This window comes from Phyllobates terribilis, unplaced genomic scaffold, assembly GCF_046119375.1.
Source record: "Phyllobates terribilis strain yellow unplaced genomic scaffold, ASM4611937v1 Scaffold_4__5_contigs__length_816908805, whole genome shotgun sequence".
Lineage (NCBI taxonomy): Eukaryota > Metazoa > Chordata > Amphibia > Anura > Dendrobatidae > Phyllobates > Phyllobates terribilis.
Genome location: NW_027362764.1, coordinates 317,504,635 through 317,520,541, shown reverse-complemented (window position 1 = coordinate 317,520,541; position 15,907 = coordinate 317,504,635).

Genomic DNA, 15,907 nt, shown 5'->3' with positions numbered 1-15,907 from the left:
TAATTTGGAAGCTGGTGGAGCTTAGTATAGATGGCCTAATAAAATGAGTACCACCCACTGCTAATATGCCCAAAATTATTTTACAGGCAAGATGCAGCTAAAAATTATTAGTAATTTGAAAGCTGGTGGAGCTTTGTATAGATGCCCTAATAGAATGAGTACCACACACTGCTAATACGCAAAAAATTATTTTACAGGCAAGATGTAGCTAAAAATTATTAGTAATTTGAAAGCTGGTGGAGCTTAGTATAGATGGCTCAATAGAATGAGTACCACACACTGCTAATATGCCCAAAATTATTTTACAGGCAAGATGCAGCTAAAAATTATTAGTAATTTGAAAGCTGGTGGAGCTTAGTATAGATGGCCTAATAGAATGAGTACCACACACTGCTAATATGCCCAAAAGGTTTTACTTGGCTAGGTGCAGTAAAAAATTTGTATTATATACATAGGTGGTGTAGCTTGCAACACAGATAGGCTACTCCACTGACTAAAACACACTGCAAGAGGGCCAAAAGGATTTGCTTAGCTAGATTTAGCCAAATGCTGTGAAAAACACTTGCACAGCACTAAAACAGACCTGCCTGGCAAAAGTGATAGGAACTGATGTAACCTTGCCCTCAAAAGGGCTGCAATTCCAACTAGTCACTACTCCCAACCTATCGGTCTATTTAAGAGCACAGACCTGCCTGCTAAAAGTGCTAGGAACTGCTGTAACCTAGCCCTCAAAAGGGCTGCAATTACAAACTAGTCCCTACTCCCTAAACCTTTCTGTCTATTTAAGAGAAAATTTGCTTGCAATTCAGTTACACAATATAGCGCTAACAGCAGCAGCAGTGCCGTCTAACACTCTGCGGCGGCAGTGAGAAAATGGTGGCGACGGGGAAAATGGCTGGGTCTTATATGGCAAGGACATGTGACATACACAACCAATGACACATGTCCTTGCTTGTGTGAAAAAAAGCACTTCGCTGCGCGTGTGCGCTGCTGATAGGCTGACAGACTGCTCCTCCCCACTGTAAATGCGGGAAAGAGAAAAAAAAATGTAGATCTTCATTATTTCTGCAGAGATCCATCCCATGCCCCTCCCCCTGCCCCGCTGTACACTCAAACTGTGTATTAACATTGATTATCAGCATTACTGTGAAAAAATCCAGTTACGATTTTGGTGCACGAACAGTTATCGAACATAACTTCGAACAGCCGGATTTTTTTCAAATCTTTCGGGTTCGTCGAACGGCTCAAACACCCCCCAAAACAGCTCGAATTTGAAATTGGCGAACAGTTCGATTCGAACACCGCTCATCTCTACTAGATATCTCCACAGTTTGTAATCGCTCCAGATGACAGCAAGCCAATCTAAATTCACCAAAAATGCAGATTTATGCTACTGCTGTTAACATCACCCCCTTCGCATATAAACCCGTTTGCTTCCTACGTCAACCATGACTCAGCCCATAGGGCTAATTTTTACAAACCCTATGCACATTGTGCAGTGGACAAACCAGGAAAGTGTTCCTACTCCAGCCTAACTACTATTTGTGATTGGAGGCCCTTGGGATTGTGGCTTCCAGCGTCAACCATGATTCAGCCCATAGGGCTAATTTTTACAAACTCTATGCACATTGTGCAGTGGACAAACCAGGATAGTATTCCTACTCCAGCCTAACTACTATTTGTGATTGGAGGCCCTTGGGATGCTGGCTTCCTGCGTCAACCATGACTCAGCCCATAGGGCTAATTTTTACAAACTCTATGCACATTGTGCAGTGGACAAACCAGGACAGTATTCCTACTCCAGCCTAACTACTATTTGTGATTGGAGGCCCTTGGGATGGTGGCTTCCTGTGTCAACCATGACTCAGCCCATAGGGCTAATTTTTACAAACTCTATGCACATTGTGCAGTGGACAAACCAGGACAGTATTCCTACTCCAGCCTAACTACTATTTGTAATTGGAGGCCCTTGGGATGGTGGGTTCCTGCGTCAACCATGACTCAGCCCATAGGGCTAATTTTTACAAACTCTATGCACATTGTGCAGTGGACAAACCAGGACAGTATTCCTACTCCAGCCTAACTACTATTTGTAATAGGAGGCCCTTGGGATGGTGGCTTCCTGGGTCAGCCATGACTCAGCCCATAGGGTTAATTTTTACAAACTCTATGCACATTGTGCAGTGGACAAACCAGGAAAGTTTTCCTACTCCAGCCTAACTACTATTTGTGATTGGAGGCCCTTGGGATGCTGGCTTCCTGCGTCAACCATGACTCAGCCCATAGGGCTAATTTTTACAAACTCTATGCACATTGTGCAGTGGACAAACCAGGACAGTATTCCTACTCCAGCCTAACTACTATTTGTAATTGGAGGCCCTTGGGATGGTGGGTTCCTGCGTCAAGCATGACTCAGCCCATAGGGCTAATTTTTACAAACTCTATGCACATTGTGCAGTGGACAAACCAGGAAAGTATTCCTACTCCAGCCTAACTACTATTTGTGATTGGAGGCCCTTGGGATGCTGGCTACCTGCGTCAACCATGACTCAGCCCATAGGGCTAATTTTTACAAACCCTATGCACATTGTGCAGTGGACAAATCTGGAATGTACAGTGGTCCTACCAAACTGATATTTGGCATTGGAGGCCCTTGTAGTGATGCCCAAATAATTGAGCAGCCATGGTCATACGAAAGCGACGGTGGGAAAGTGTCACAAGAGGTGGACGATGATTAGACACTATTGCCAGAAAGTCAGGAGGAGGACCAGGGTGCGAAAGTGGAAGACGAGGTGTTGGATGATGTAGTAGCTGACCCAACCTGGCAAGAGGACATACAGATCGAGGACAGCAGCACACAGGGGAAGGGAGGCAGTGCACCCAACAGGTAGGAAGAAGCAGTGTTGTGGCCGCAGACAGAAGGCGGGCAACTGTTCCCTGTAGCACCAACACAACGAAAGTTGCCAGTAAAACTGTTAGGTCTTCCTGAGTCTGGTTGGTTTTTAAAGTCTCTGTCGATATTCCCAAAAAGGCTATTTGCACCACTTGCCAGGCCAGCATCAGCAGGGGTAGCAAAACTATCAGCCTGACCACCACCAGCATGATCAGGCACATGGCAGCAAAGCACCCGACTTTGTGGGCCAAACCCTAGGGTCCAGGAACAGTGTCTGCGCGTGACACCACTGCTTCTTCCGCTGTTGTGCGTGCAAGCCAATCCCCTGTCCATAGTGCATGCGAAGATGCCTCCCGCCCTGCACCTGTCATTGCACACTCTACTAGCACCATCAGCAAGCACGTTCTTGTCCCTGCACAGCGTTCAGTTGTCCATACTCCAGTCCTTGGAACGCAAGTGCAAATATACAGCCAACGCCCCACAGGCCACACTACTAAATTCCCACATTTCGTGACTGCTTGTGCTCGAAATGTTGCCTTTTAGGCTCGTGGAGACAGAAGCTTTCCGCAACCTGATGGCGGCGGCCGTCCCTCGGTACTTGGTCCTCAGCCGCCACTTTTTCTCCTGGTGTGCCATCCCCGCATTACACTAGTACTGGTCCCACATCATTAGCCGTGCCCTCAACAATGCAGTTACTGGGAAAGTCCACCTAACCACGGACACGTGGATAAGTGCTTGTGGGCAAGGACGGCACATCTATCTGACGGCACACTGGGTTAACGTAGTGGAAGCCGGGACCCAGGCGGACCTTGGGACAGAACACATCCTCCTGACGCCGAGGATTGTAGGCCCTAGGTCAATCAGTGTTGCCCCCACAGTCTACAGCACCTGCACCTTAGCCTCCTCCTCCTCTTCAGCCTCCATCTCCAAAATGATCAAATCAGTCACAAGTTGGAAGCACTGCAGCACTGCCTCAGCCAAGCGGCAATAGGCTGTGCTGAAGCTAATATGCTTAAGTGAAAAACCGCACAATGATGAAGTGTTGTGGACAGCTCTGAAAGAGCAGGCAGATCTGTGGCTCACACCACTGAACCTACAGCCAGGCTCTGAGTACGCCCCCTGTGTTCCCATTTTAGAAAGTCAGCTACAGTGTCTGCCACCCTTGCCGTGCTTCAGCAGCGTTTGCAGCTTCCGGCTCACTGACTGGTGTTTGATGTCCCCAAGTGTTGGAACTCTACACTGCAGATATTGGGAAGGATTTGTGAGCAGAAGAGGACAGTTGTTGACTACCAGCATCAACAAGGCCGTCATTATACAGTTCAGACTCCACACATAAGACCTCAGGAGTGGACATGGATGTCAGACATCTGTACAATCCTCCAAAACTTTGAGAACTCCATCAAGATTGTGAACAGCGATGATAATTAGTGTCACCATCCCACTTCTCTGTCTCTGAAACGCTCTCTGCTCACAATCAAAGAGGATGCATTGCAGGTGGAGCACGATGAGATGAGCAAGGAACCATACAGGGTGATTAAATACAGCCCAGCCTCATCTCATCTCAACATGGATTGGGTGACAATGAGGAAGAGGAGGAGGAAGAGGAAGAACAGGAGCTAGTTTCATGCGCTATAGGCGGTACTACCTGCACAACTGTCATACCGTCTGTTCAGCGTGGATGGCCTGCGGATAGGGAGGAGAAGGAGGAGAGCATGGTCAGTCATCCTCTTGGTGAGGACATGGAAGTCGTGCCAGTTAGCAGTCTGGCACGCATGGCTGAGTTTATGTTACGCTGCCCTTCCTGTGACCCTCGCGTTCTCAAAATTTTGGGCGACAGTCATTACTAGTTGGTGACACTTCTAGACCCACGCTACAAGGAGAACTTTATATCTCTTATTCATGAGGCGGACAGGTCTACAAAAATGGGGCAGTACCAGAAGGCCCTTGTTGCAGAACTATTAAAAAAATTCCCATCTGAAAACGATGGCAGCAGAGGTCACAGTTCGTTGGACAACCAAGGAGTACAGGCGAGAGAGACACAACTCCAATCCATCAGAGGCAGGGGAACACTGTCAAAGTTCTGGGAGAGTTTTCACAGCCCCCCCCATCGCACAGGCCCTGAGGCACGGGTACTCTCACAAGGAGTGCAAAGTTTGGGAAGATGCTGAGGGAGTACCTTGCCGACCGTACCAATGTCCTCCGTGAGTCCTCTGTGCCTTATAATTATTGGGTATCCAAGCTGGACACGTGGAATGAACTGTCTCTCTATGCCTTGGTGGTCCTGGCCTGCCCTGCCGCTAGTGTTTTATCAGTGCGGGTTTTTAGGGCCGCTGGTGGAATTATAACTGATAAGCGCATCCGCCTGTCAACTGAAAATGCTGGCAGGCTGACTCTTATAAAAGTGAACAAGAGCTGGATTGGGCCAGACTTCTCAACTCCACTGAATGATAGCAGCATAACAAACTCAAATCCAGTGTATTTTTTTGCGAGGTGTATTCCCATGCACCTTTTCACACCCACACATGGGTATACGCTTCCTGATTTTGGCTATTTGCTCTTGTCCTCCTCCTTCTGCTCATCCTCATCCTCCACCACCATTTCACCAAGGTGACCGTGGTCCGTGATGCAACACCCACATCATTTTTTCAAAGGGTGTTTCTGATGCCCGTAAAAAATTTTTTATGCAGTATGTTCTTGTATACCTTCCAGGGGTAAATGTTTGTAAGCCCATACACTTAGTGCATGGGCATTACATGTATAGGAGACCCGCTCCTTTCTAATGGGAACATTTTTTTATGAGGCCCTCCTCCTCGTCTTTTCCAAGGTGCATTGGAGTGCCTCCCAATTTTCGGCAGCCCTTGCATTCACTGCATAGGCCAACACTGTGGGAGACCCACTTCCTAATAATGGGAACATTTTTTCATGAGGCCCTCTACATCTCTTCCAAGTGGCATTGGAGTGGCTCCAAATTTTTGGCAGCCCTTGCATTCACTGCATAAGCCAATACTATGAGAGACCCACTTCCTAATAATGGGAACATTTTTTTCAGGATGCCCTCCTCTACATGTTTTCCAAGGGGCATTGGAGTAGGGCCAAATTTTTGGCAGCCCTTGCATTCACTGCATAGGCAAACAGTATGGGAGACCCACTTCCTAATAATGAGAATATTGCTTTCAGGAGGCGCTCCTCTAAGTCTCTTCAAAGGGGTATTGGAGTGCATCCAAATTTTCAAAGGGGTATTGGGGTGTGTCCAAATTTTGGGCAGCCCTGCCACTCACTGCTTATGCAATAACAGTATAGGAGACCCACTCTTTAGTAATGGGAACAACAAAGCATAGCCGACTGCTGGCCCTTTAAGAATAGTAAAGGCCACCTGATGGCCCTATAAAAATAGGCTTTGAGACTTTCAGAGTCCCTCCTTCAAAAATGAAACAGGATGCGTCTGATGATGTGTCACACACCACATGGCCAGATAAGGTTGTAAAATGTTAGAATGACATTTCCCGGTGAATGTATTTGTCAGGATTGAAAGCAATGCAAAAGTGCATTAAAAATGCTACGTGTGAACATAGCCCAAGGTGTGGAGGAGTATTTTTGTTTTTGGTTACTTATTTTGCCTTATATACAAGTCATTACCCTGGAAAGGATGTTCCTTAACATATTGCCCAGGAAAATCCATTTTGGTTTTGTTTTTGTATGTTTTATTGTGAGTCCGTAAAAGTGGCATAATACCTCTGACAACATTGTTCACAGCATTGACCTGGGAGTCAGAAATGCTTCCAGGGGTCTTCCCCATGCTGTTCCCATGTTATTTGAGCACTGTTCCCATCGATTTGGGCAATTTTTAGACCCTCTGCAGACCACTGGGGGGAGTCGCCTGAAAAATGCTCGAGTTTCCCATAGACTTGCATTGGGCTCATTGCTCTGGTCGGGCACCCGAGTATTCCAATGTGCTCGACCCGAGCAACGAGCACCCGAGCATTTTAGTGCTCGCCCATCACTAATGATGATAGCAAAATTTTATGTGGATCAACAAGTGCTGGATACAGGACATTTTTACTCCCTGTCTGAAGTGTATGTCAGAGAGGCCAATCTCTTTTATTGTAGTGATATTCTCTTGCATGACTATCCCACTCACACAGAAAGTAGCAGTACTTGTGTATCCACCCTAGAGACCAAGTAAGAGGGCAACCACCTTTAAGTCACCACAGAAGGGCCACAAATGTTGGTTATAGTTCAGGCACCTCAACAGCTGTTTTATGTTCATAAGTTTCTTTCATGTGGACTGCATAACCCACTGGAATTGAAGGTAGCGCATTGCCATTATGCAGCAAGATGGCTTTCAAGCTTGTTTTGAATGAATCTATGAAGAGCCACCATTACTCTGGATTATGAATTATCTTCAGAGCTTCCATTAAACTGTTGATGTTGTTGCATGCCACAAGATCGCTCTCCATGAAGAAGTTTTGAACAAGATCTTTATCATGGTTGCGGAACAAAGAAATCCAAACATCACTCACTAGGAAATTCCCCTGATGCCGCCTGGAACCTAAGAGCTGAGCCTTACTCTTGGACAGAAGCAAATCTCTAACAAAATTGTTCAGTTCAATTTGTGATGTAAAGTGTGGTTCAATTGAGGTTGCTGACAGAAAGTCTGCATTGTGAGAGGAAGATGCTTCATGACACCAAGTGTCTTCTTCTTCCTCACTTGACTGAACTGAAAATATTTCTAGTGCTTTTGGAACCGTCAGTTTTTCTGTTTGTGGTACTGGGCATATTGCCGATGGAATGTTTGGATATTGTGAAGTCCACCTCTTCTTCCTTGAAACTCCTTTCATAATGGAAGCACCATGCAGAAAAAGCAATTGGTAGTGTGATCAGTTGGCTCTATCCAGATTAATGGGACTGCAAAAGGTATAGATTGCCTCTTCCCATGCAAACGCTGGGTAATATGTGATGCACATCTTTTGCAGCATATGCATGAAACCTAACTCTTGTCCCGATCTCCTATTCTGCAGCCAAAATAAAGGTTTTAAGCTTTCCTTATCATGGTAGTCAAGTTTTGCCTTTGTGACGCAAAAGTGACTTCTTGATATATGGAGCAGAGACTATCCGATTTGTTAATGCAAGAACACGGCATATCAGAAAAAAATATAGAAATATGTCAATATGCTCAGAAACAAAGCTAATAAATCCTAAAACTGTATACCTTACACAGAGAGCATTTATAATAGTAGGTGATGCAATTGTAATTAGGATTACATCATCGGAGCGGAGTTGGTGTTTTTTGATTGGTCACCCTAAGATGATAGAATACTGAAGGCTCAATAGACTAAATAGAGGATGTTGTAGACTAGCTACTAATGGTGCAATAATGATGATGAAATAATAAAGTCACAATTTTTCTATAAGCCTGCATGAAAGGTGTCATAAATAATCACAACCTGTTCTGGAGCTTGAAAATTAGAGCCAGTCAACAAATGTAAGCATCATATTTGTTTTCAGCACCACAAAATTAGTTAAGTTCAACTGTTTGCATCTCTGAACTAATTTGGCTGTAGACCAGTGTAACAAAAATAACAGGAGAATCCGATATGTAAGTGACCGTGCTGTACATCACAAGACAGGGCACTGTATAAGGGGCGGCAATATACATAATGAGAGGAGATCATATCTATAATTGTAGCTTGTTCCCCATGAAAAGAGGGATCCCTAAACACTTTTTTTTGCACAGGGGCCCCAAGCATTCAGTTTCCCTCCTGCACCATTACAACTTCCTTGATTCAAGAAATGTTTTCTGTCCTGTACTATTGCACATTAGGAATTAAATCAGCGGAAATAGGTGTTTATATATTACACAAAGAACATACCGAATTTAGGATGCCCTGTCTGAATTAGGATGCAATATCTAGCTTCATATAAATTCATGCTGTGGAATTTTATTGTACTAAAACATAAAAGTACACTTAGTTTGATTCATTTTTTTTTAAAAAAACTTTAGTCTGAAGTCTAACTTTATGCAAGTACCATAAATCCATGCTCCAGGGCATTTAAAAAAATATATTTCATATTTCAAATGAATAGTTCAAGTCTGTTTCAGGAAAAAACCCTCTTATGTTTGCGACGTGACTTTTTGATCAGTGCGAATAAGCCAGAAGGTAAAATCCAACTGCTTGGTAATACCAGTGAGAACCTGTCAGTGTAATCAACTGTTTTTAAAGGGAATTATACTTTGAAAAAAGTAAGCAAATATCAGTATTACAAGAAAATATGAGAAACTTTGTGATATATCTTTTCTGAGAATTATGTTTCTTTCTCAATTTATGAGTAGTGATGAGCGAATATGTTCTTGATCCAATTTCCAAACTTAAGCTCGACACGAATGTGGCACATTCGGAATCGTGATCAGAAAGGCGAGCAAAATTTGTTAAATTCGGTAACATTCGTCGAATTTACGTAGTTACGCGATTGCGGGCCAACTACAGAGTTTTTTACAGTTTTGATACCATAGTGCTTGTGTATGATGAGCGGGGAGACGTGGCAAATGAGGGGGGGGGGGGTGATAGATCAGAACAGGTCAGATCAGCGGCGCACTGTTTTTTTTTTTCCTGTAGGCGGTATCTTTAAGACAGGAAAGCGCAGCTAGCCAATCAGAGCGCAGGAAGGATCCACAGTGTCCCAGACACAAGGGCTTCTGCAATTGGCTGATGAAATCACATGTCCTCTTCATATAAAAACCAGCCATGTTCCCTCAGTGCCATTTTATGCATGTCTCTGAAGGAGATAGATGCTGCTGAGTGTGCTGTGCCCTGTGTAATGAGAGATATTAACTAGATAGATGGGTGCTTCTGTGGAAATCAGATAGTTTAGATAAGTCTTGTGCTGTGTACCTGTTCAATCGACCTTGCAGCCCTTTTGTTTTGTTTTTGTGCAATTAGTGAGATTTTGACAGAAAGAGTACTGTCTGTGCTCCATGCAGATGTGTCACCCTGGCCTGGATGCCGCAAATATAATAAAGCTGTGTCTGAGAGCAAGGAGGAGGTCCTCTAGTCAAGGATCATTAGTATGCAGCACCTACTGTCCCAGACCAGTAGGGGGAGCAGGCTGCCCCTATAAAAGCTGGAGCTGGGGGCAGGGTTATGAAGAACTGTACAACCTGTCTCTGGATAGAGAAGTGTCCCAGAGCAGGGACAGACAGTTGTGTTGCAGCCTAAGAGGACGTGTGGCAGTAGGAGAGCCACGAGCCAGGGATAAGAGGCGAAGTGCGCCTGTCTTGGCAGACGAAGAGACTAATCTACCAGACTTTGGTGTCTGAGGCTGGGAGGATTCCACGTCCTACAGCAGATAACCAGTCCGCAGGGGACTGTATGTTCCTTGGCCTAAGAAGCCCGGAGGCTCTGCCACAGCAGAAGGGACCAGCAAAGCCGCACCAGGCCGAGAGTAGAAAGGGACCCAAGTTGCAAGCCATACGGGCGAGGGGACACGGTGAGCTCGGGAACGTGGGCTGTTACACTACAAGGAGGGAAATAGCCAGAAGGAGCACAGAGAGCACGGTAGGCCTACACCCTCACCCTGACCAGGGCCAGCCTCCCACTTGTTCTCAGACATCCAGGCCCCCTCCTAGCCGGGCCTGTTTCTGGGTCATATTACCTGTTCTAATAAAGACCTTGAACTGTCTAAGAGGCCTCCGTTTCCTGGCTATCGCAGTCGGAATCATCCCCTCCATCCCCTCCATCATCCATTATATATTCTGCCCTGGGGCCATACTCCTCCCGTGGGGAGTTGAACTATTCAGTGCTGCACATTTATATCAGCCCCAGCGGTTTGCACTGCAGCGGCGGTTAGCCCTGACCGCAATCCACGGGTGGCGTAGTCGGACATTACCTACAGCACATAGCAGACTACCACTGGTCTGACCACCCTGAGCCACTGGACCGGGCCGCCACTACTACTCCCAGCATTGCCTGAAGTCCGGTTCAGAGTGCCCCATGGCCCAGGGGGCGAGTCAGTTTTGGCGTAGTCGGCAGGATAGTAACCAACCCGCCACAAACGGGTATTGCGTGCCTGAAAAAGACTGTACACACACCTGACAAGAGGTTTCCCGCCATCCGGAGCCGTTTCCCGCCATTTCCAGTCGTCTTCCGCCATCTTCCGTCAGTTCCCGCCATCTTCAGCCGTTTTCCCGCCATCGGACGCCATCTTCAGGACGCCGCGCGGGAAGAAGAGAGGCGTGGATGTCCAAACCACGCGAGACCCGAAGCTCCGCCCACGCACCGACACTGTGAAAGGTCCTGGAAGGGAGAAAGAGCGACGCTGACGTCACCAGGATGCGACACAAGGTCCTCGTCCGGAGAAGCACCAGCGGAGCCGCGGCCTACAGAAGAGGATCGTCGGAAGGTAGGTCACGCTTAACTAGGGGGGAGGAAGATGACGGACGCGGAGGGACCTTCTACCACCAGCGCTACTGCAGCAGCGGTGATGCCATTTTCCCTGCCTTACATCCCTGGAGCGGCCTGGCTGCCCAAGTATTCAGGGGAGCCCCATGCCCTAAGTGACTTTAAGGAAAGGCTGTACAGTTTGTTCCAAGTTTACCCCCTGACAGAGGAACAGAAGTTTAGCATACTGACAGGGCAGCTAACTGGCGCAGCCCAGGGGGAGGTAAAGTCAAGGCCCGCTGAGGAGAAAAGGACTGTAAAGGACATTCTGGCCCGGCTGCGAGGTACCTTTGATACCCGTACCTCCGCTGAAATTAAAATGCGGTTCTATGGATGTAAGAAGCGGGCACAGGACAGCATCAGAGACTATGCCCTAAATTTGCAGGAAGCCTTGAGAGCCATCAAACAAGCTGACCCTGGCAGTGTGCAGGATACAGATAAGCTACTAACAGAACAGTTCATAGAAGGTCTGCTGTCTAGCGCCCACAGGACCCAGCTGCACCTCATGTTCTTTCAGAACCCTGACCTGACCTTTTCCCAATTCAAGGACAGGGTCATAAGGGTGCTCCGTGAACCCGCAACCAGTGGCGCTAAAAACCCCCGGCGCCCTGCTCTCACCTACCACCAGGAGGCGGCGCCCTCCTCTATGGACTCCGTGGGGGCTGACGCACAGGCCCTGAATCAAGCCCCGTCGAAAGATCTGCACCACCAAGTCCAGGAGCTGACCAGGAGCGTCGCGGCATTGACCAGGACCGTCCAGGCGCTACAAGTGGACCGGTCAAGACCCACCGGCTTCAAGTCCGGAGGATGTCCCATGGCGTCGACAGAGGAGGACCCCGTCGTTCCGAGGGAGGCCTACAGACCACTACGCAGAGGATGGACAGCCCATTTGCCGTCGATGCAACCAGCCTGGACACATTTCCAGGTACTGTAATTTAAACGGGTTCAACCTGGGGCAGAGGGCCAACCCCCAGGCATAAGATCACCAGGCACTTATAATTGGCGTGATAAGTACATTGGGGGGGCGCCCGGTTTTACCTGTGGTGCTGGACAGTATCCCCATGAGCGCCTTGCTGGATAATAGGTCGCAAGTAACTACTATCCCTTATGTACTTTTTAAGCAGTATTGGACTGATGCTGATATAACACGGTATCCAGACAGTGACTTGAGCATCATCGCCCGTAATGGCTTGCCCGTGCCGCAGATGGGGTTCAAGGAGATGACCATTAAAATTGGTAAAGTTGAACTGCCGGCACAGGGAGTGATTATTGTGGACATGGACTGTCGTGAAAGTCACCATAAAATAACTGTGGGTACTAACGTGATTGAAAATTGTCTTTCAGAGGTAATTGTAATTCAACAACAGGTGGCGGTGAATGCTAGTTCCAGCCAACAGAAAGTCCTCAACAAAGAGATAAAAGCCCTGATGAGACGGCAGCAGGTAGAACTGTCTGGTGGTGAGATCGGTAGCGTAAGAATGAGTGACCCATTCCCCATTTCCATGCCTCCCAAAAGTGAAATGATGATCTGGTGTCGGACTGCAATCGGGTTGAGAGGTAGAGACTACCAAGCCATGGTAGAACCCGTGTACTCAGACAGCAGGCCCACCATTTTGACAGCCCGGGGGGTGGTTGATGTCCATCATGGGAGGGTGCCCGTTCGCATTCTCAACATTGGGGAGAGGGAGGTACACTTACCCAGGTACGCTACACTTGCCAAACTGTTTGCTGTCGAACAGAAAGCTATCAGGACCGTGGAGCCTTTGCCTCCATCTCCACAGGCGGAGGGTAATGGCTCCCAGAAACAAAAGGAGGACTGGTGCCAGAAACTCCATGTGGGTGCTGACTCCACTCCCCTGCACCAAAAACAAGGAGTCTACCGGGTGGTCCAGGAGTACGAGAGAGTCTTTAGTAAGCACCCGCTAGACTTCGGCAGAGTAATAGGGATAGAACACCACATCCCCACAGGGAGCCACCCACCAATAAAAGAGAGACACAGGCCTGTACCCCCTGCACATTATCAGAACGCCAAGGGCATGCTAAGAGAAAAGAAAGAAGCTGGGGTCATTAGAGATAGCTGTAGCCCCTGGGCAGCCCTCCTGGTTCTGGTAAAAAAGAAAGACGGCACCATGAGAATGTGCGTGGACTATAGACAAATCGACCGTATCACCCACAAAGACGCATATCCGCTGCCTAGCATAGAGGAGTCTTTAGCCGCACTAAAATCAGCTAACTTCTTTTCTACTTTGGACCTTACTAGCCGGTACTGGCAGGTTCCTGTGGCAGAGGCTGACAAGGAGAAGACCGCCTTCACCACCCCAATGGGACTGAGCGAGTTCAACTGTATGCCCTTCGGGCTCTGCAATGCACCAGGGACCTTCCAGAGGCTGATGGAATGCTGTCTAGGGCACCGAAACTTCGAGACGGTCCTCCTTTACCTGGACGACGTGATCGTCTATTCGACGACTTACGAGGACCATCTAAAGCACCTGGCCGAAGTGTTCGAAGCCCTGGCAGGCTATGGCCTGAAGGTGAAACCATCAAAGTGTCACCTGTTGAAACCAAAGGTCCAGTACCTAGGGCACGTGGTAAGTGCGGAAGGAGTAGCCCCCGTCCCTGACAAGGTCACGGCAATCAAGAGCTGGCCAAGCCCCTCGAACATCAAAGAAGTGAGGCAGTTCCTCGGGTTGGTAGGCTACTACCGAAGGTTCATCCCCGGGTTCACTAAGATGGCAGCTCCTATGCAGGACCTCCTGATAGGACAGTCTAAGTCCAGAAGCCAAAAGCCACCCTTCAAGTGGGATAAACCGGAAGTGGAGTCCTTCCGCCAGTTGAAGATGGCCCTCACAGGGGATGAGATCCTGGCCTACCCTGATTATGGCCAGCCTTTTATTCTCCACACAGACGCCAGTAATGTGGGACTGGGAGCCATACTGTCTCAAAACCAACAGGGCAGAGAAAGGGTGATCGCGTACGCCAGCCGGAAGCTGTGGCCCACCGAGAGGAACCTGGAGAATTACAGCTCCTTCAAGCTAGAATTCTTGGCGGTGGTGTGGGCCGTAACGGAACGCTTCAAGCGTTACCTGGCCTCCGCAAAGTTCACTGTGTACACGGACAACAACCCGTTAACACACCTAGACAGTGCAAGACTTGGTGCCCTGGAACAGCGGTGGATGGCCCGTCTCTCCAATTATGACTTCGTGATCAAGTACCGGGCAGGCAAAATCAATGCCAGCGCTGACGCCCTGTCGAAAATGCCTCACTTACCTGAAGGTGACGAAGACCCAGAAGAGCTGGAGGAGGTAGAACTCCCCGCGTTTCACTGGTACGGAGCCGCTCAATACTCCCACCGCGTGAAGGAGGAAGATTTAACAACCGTTATGATCAATCCTCTACCTCACCACAGCTGGGCCGAGACCCAAGATAGTAACCCTGCAATCCACCTGGTGAAAGATCTGCTGACCCAGGAAGACGCCCGCTTAGATCCGGATGCTCCAGAGGAAGCCAAGCAGCTATGGAAAGAGAAGAGCAAGCTGTTCCTCTATGAAGGCAAGCTGTGCAGAAGTCTTGTCAACCACCGGACACACGAGCTGACCTGGCAAGTCGTGGTCCCAAGGCGGGATGCAGCTATGGTCCTGGGGGCTTACCATGACAGAGCGGGGCACTTCGGTTGGAAGAAACTGGAGTTCCTGCTAAGAGGACGGTTCTTTTGGGTCGGCATGAGAGGGGCTGTAGAGAAGTGGTGCAGGGACTGTGGCCCTTGTAACTTAAGGAGAAAAGACCGCACCAGCCAGAAGACACCCTTGAAGCCCATTGTCACCCAGCAGCCTCTTGAGCTGGTAGCTCTGGACCACGTCAAATTGGCTCTAAGCCGGTCAGGATACATCTATGCCCTGACAATCGTGGACCACTATTCCCGTTTTCTAGTGGTTGTCCCAGTGAAAGACTTGACAGCCCAAATGGCGGCCAGAGCCTTCCAGCAATACTTCTGCCATCCACACGGGTATCCGGAACAGGTCCTGACAGACCAGGGTCCAGCGTTCTAAGCTGAAATCTTCGAAGAATTCTGCAACCTCTATGGCTGTAAGAAGATTCGGACAACGCCTTACCACCCACAAACCAACGGGATGTGTGAGAAAATAAACAATATAGTCATCGATCTCCTGAAGACGTTGCCCCTGGAGGAATGCAACCTGTGGCCAGAAAAACTGCCGGACCTGATAGACTTATACAACCATATCCCGGTGAATACTACAAACTGCACCCCGGCTTACCTGATGCGAGCCAGACCAGGTAAGCTGCCCATGGACATGGAGATGGGAGTCCTAACACCTAAGGACACCTCCCCGGATGCGGACTGGGATACGGAAAGGCGACTGCAGTACAAGAAGGTACAGGAGAGTGTGGAGAAGAGCCTGGCCCAGGTGAGAGAAAGGCAAGAAAGACTCTTCAACCAACACGCCCCTTCTTTTCCCTTAGAATCTGGTGAGCAGGTCCTGAAGCGAAAGAGAAGGCTACATAAGTTGGACGACCAGTGGGAAAGGGAACCCTACACCGTACTGCAGTCTGACCACGACAA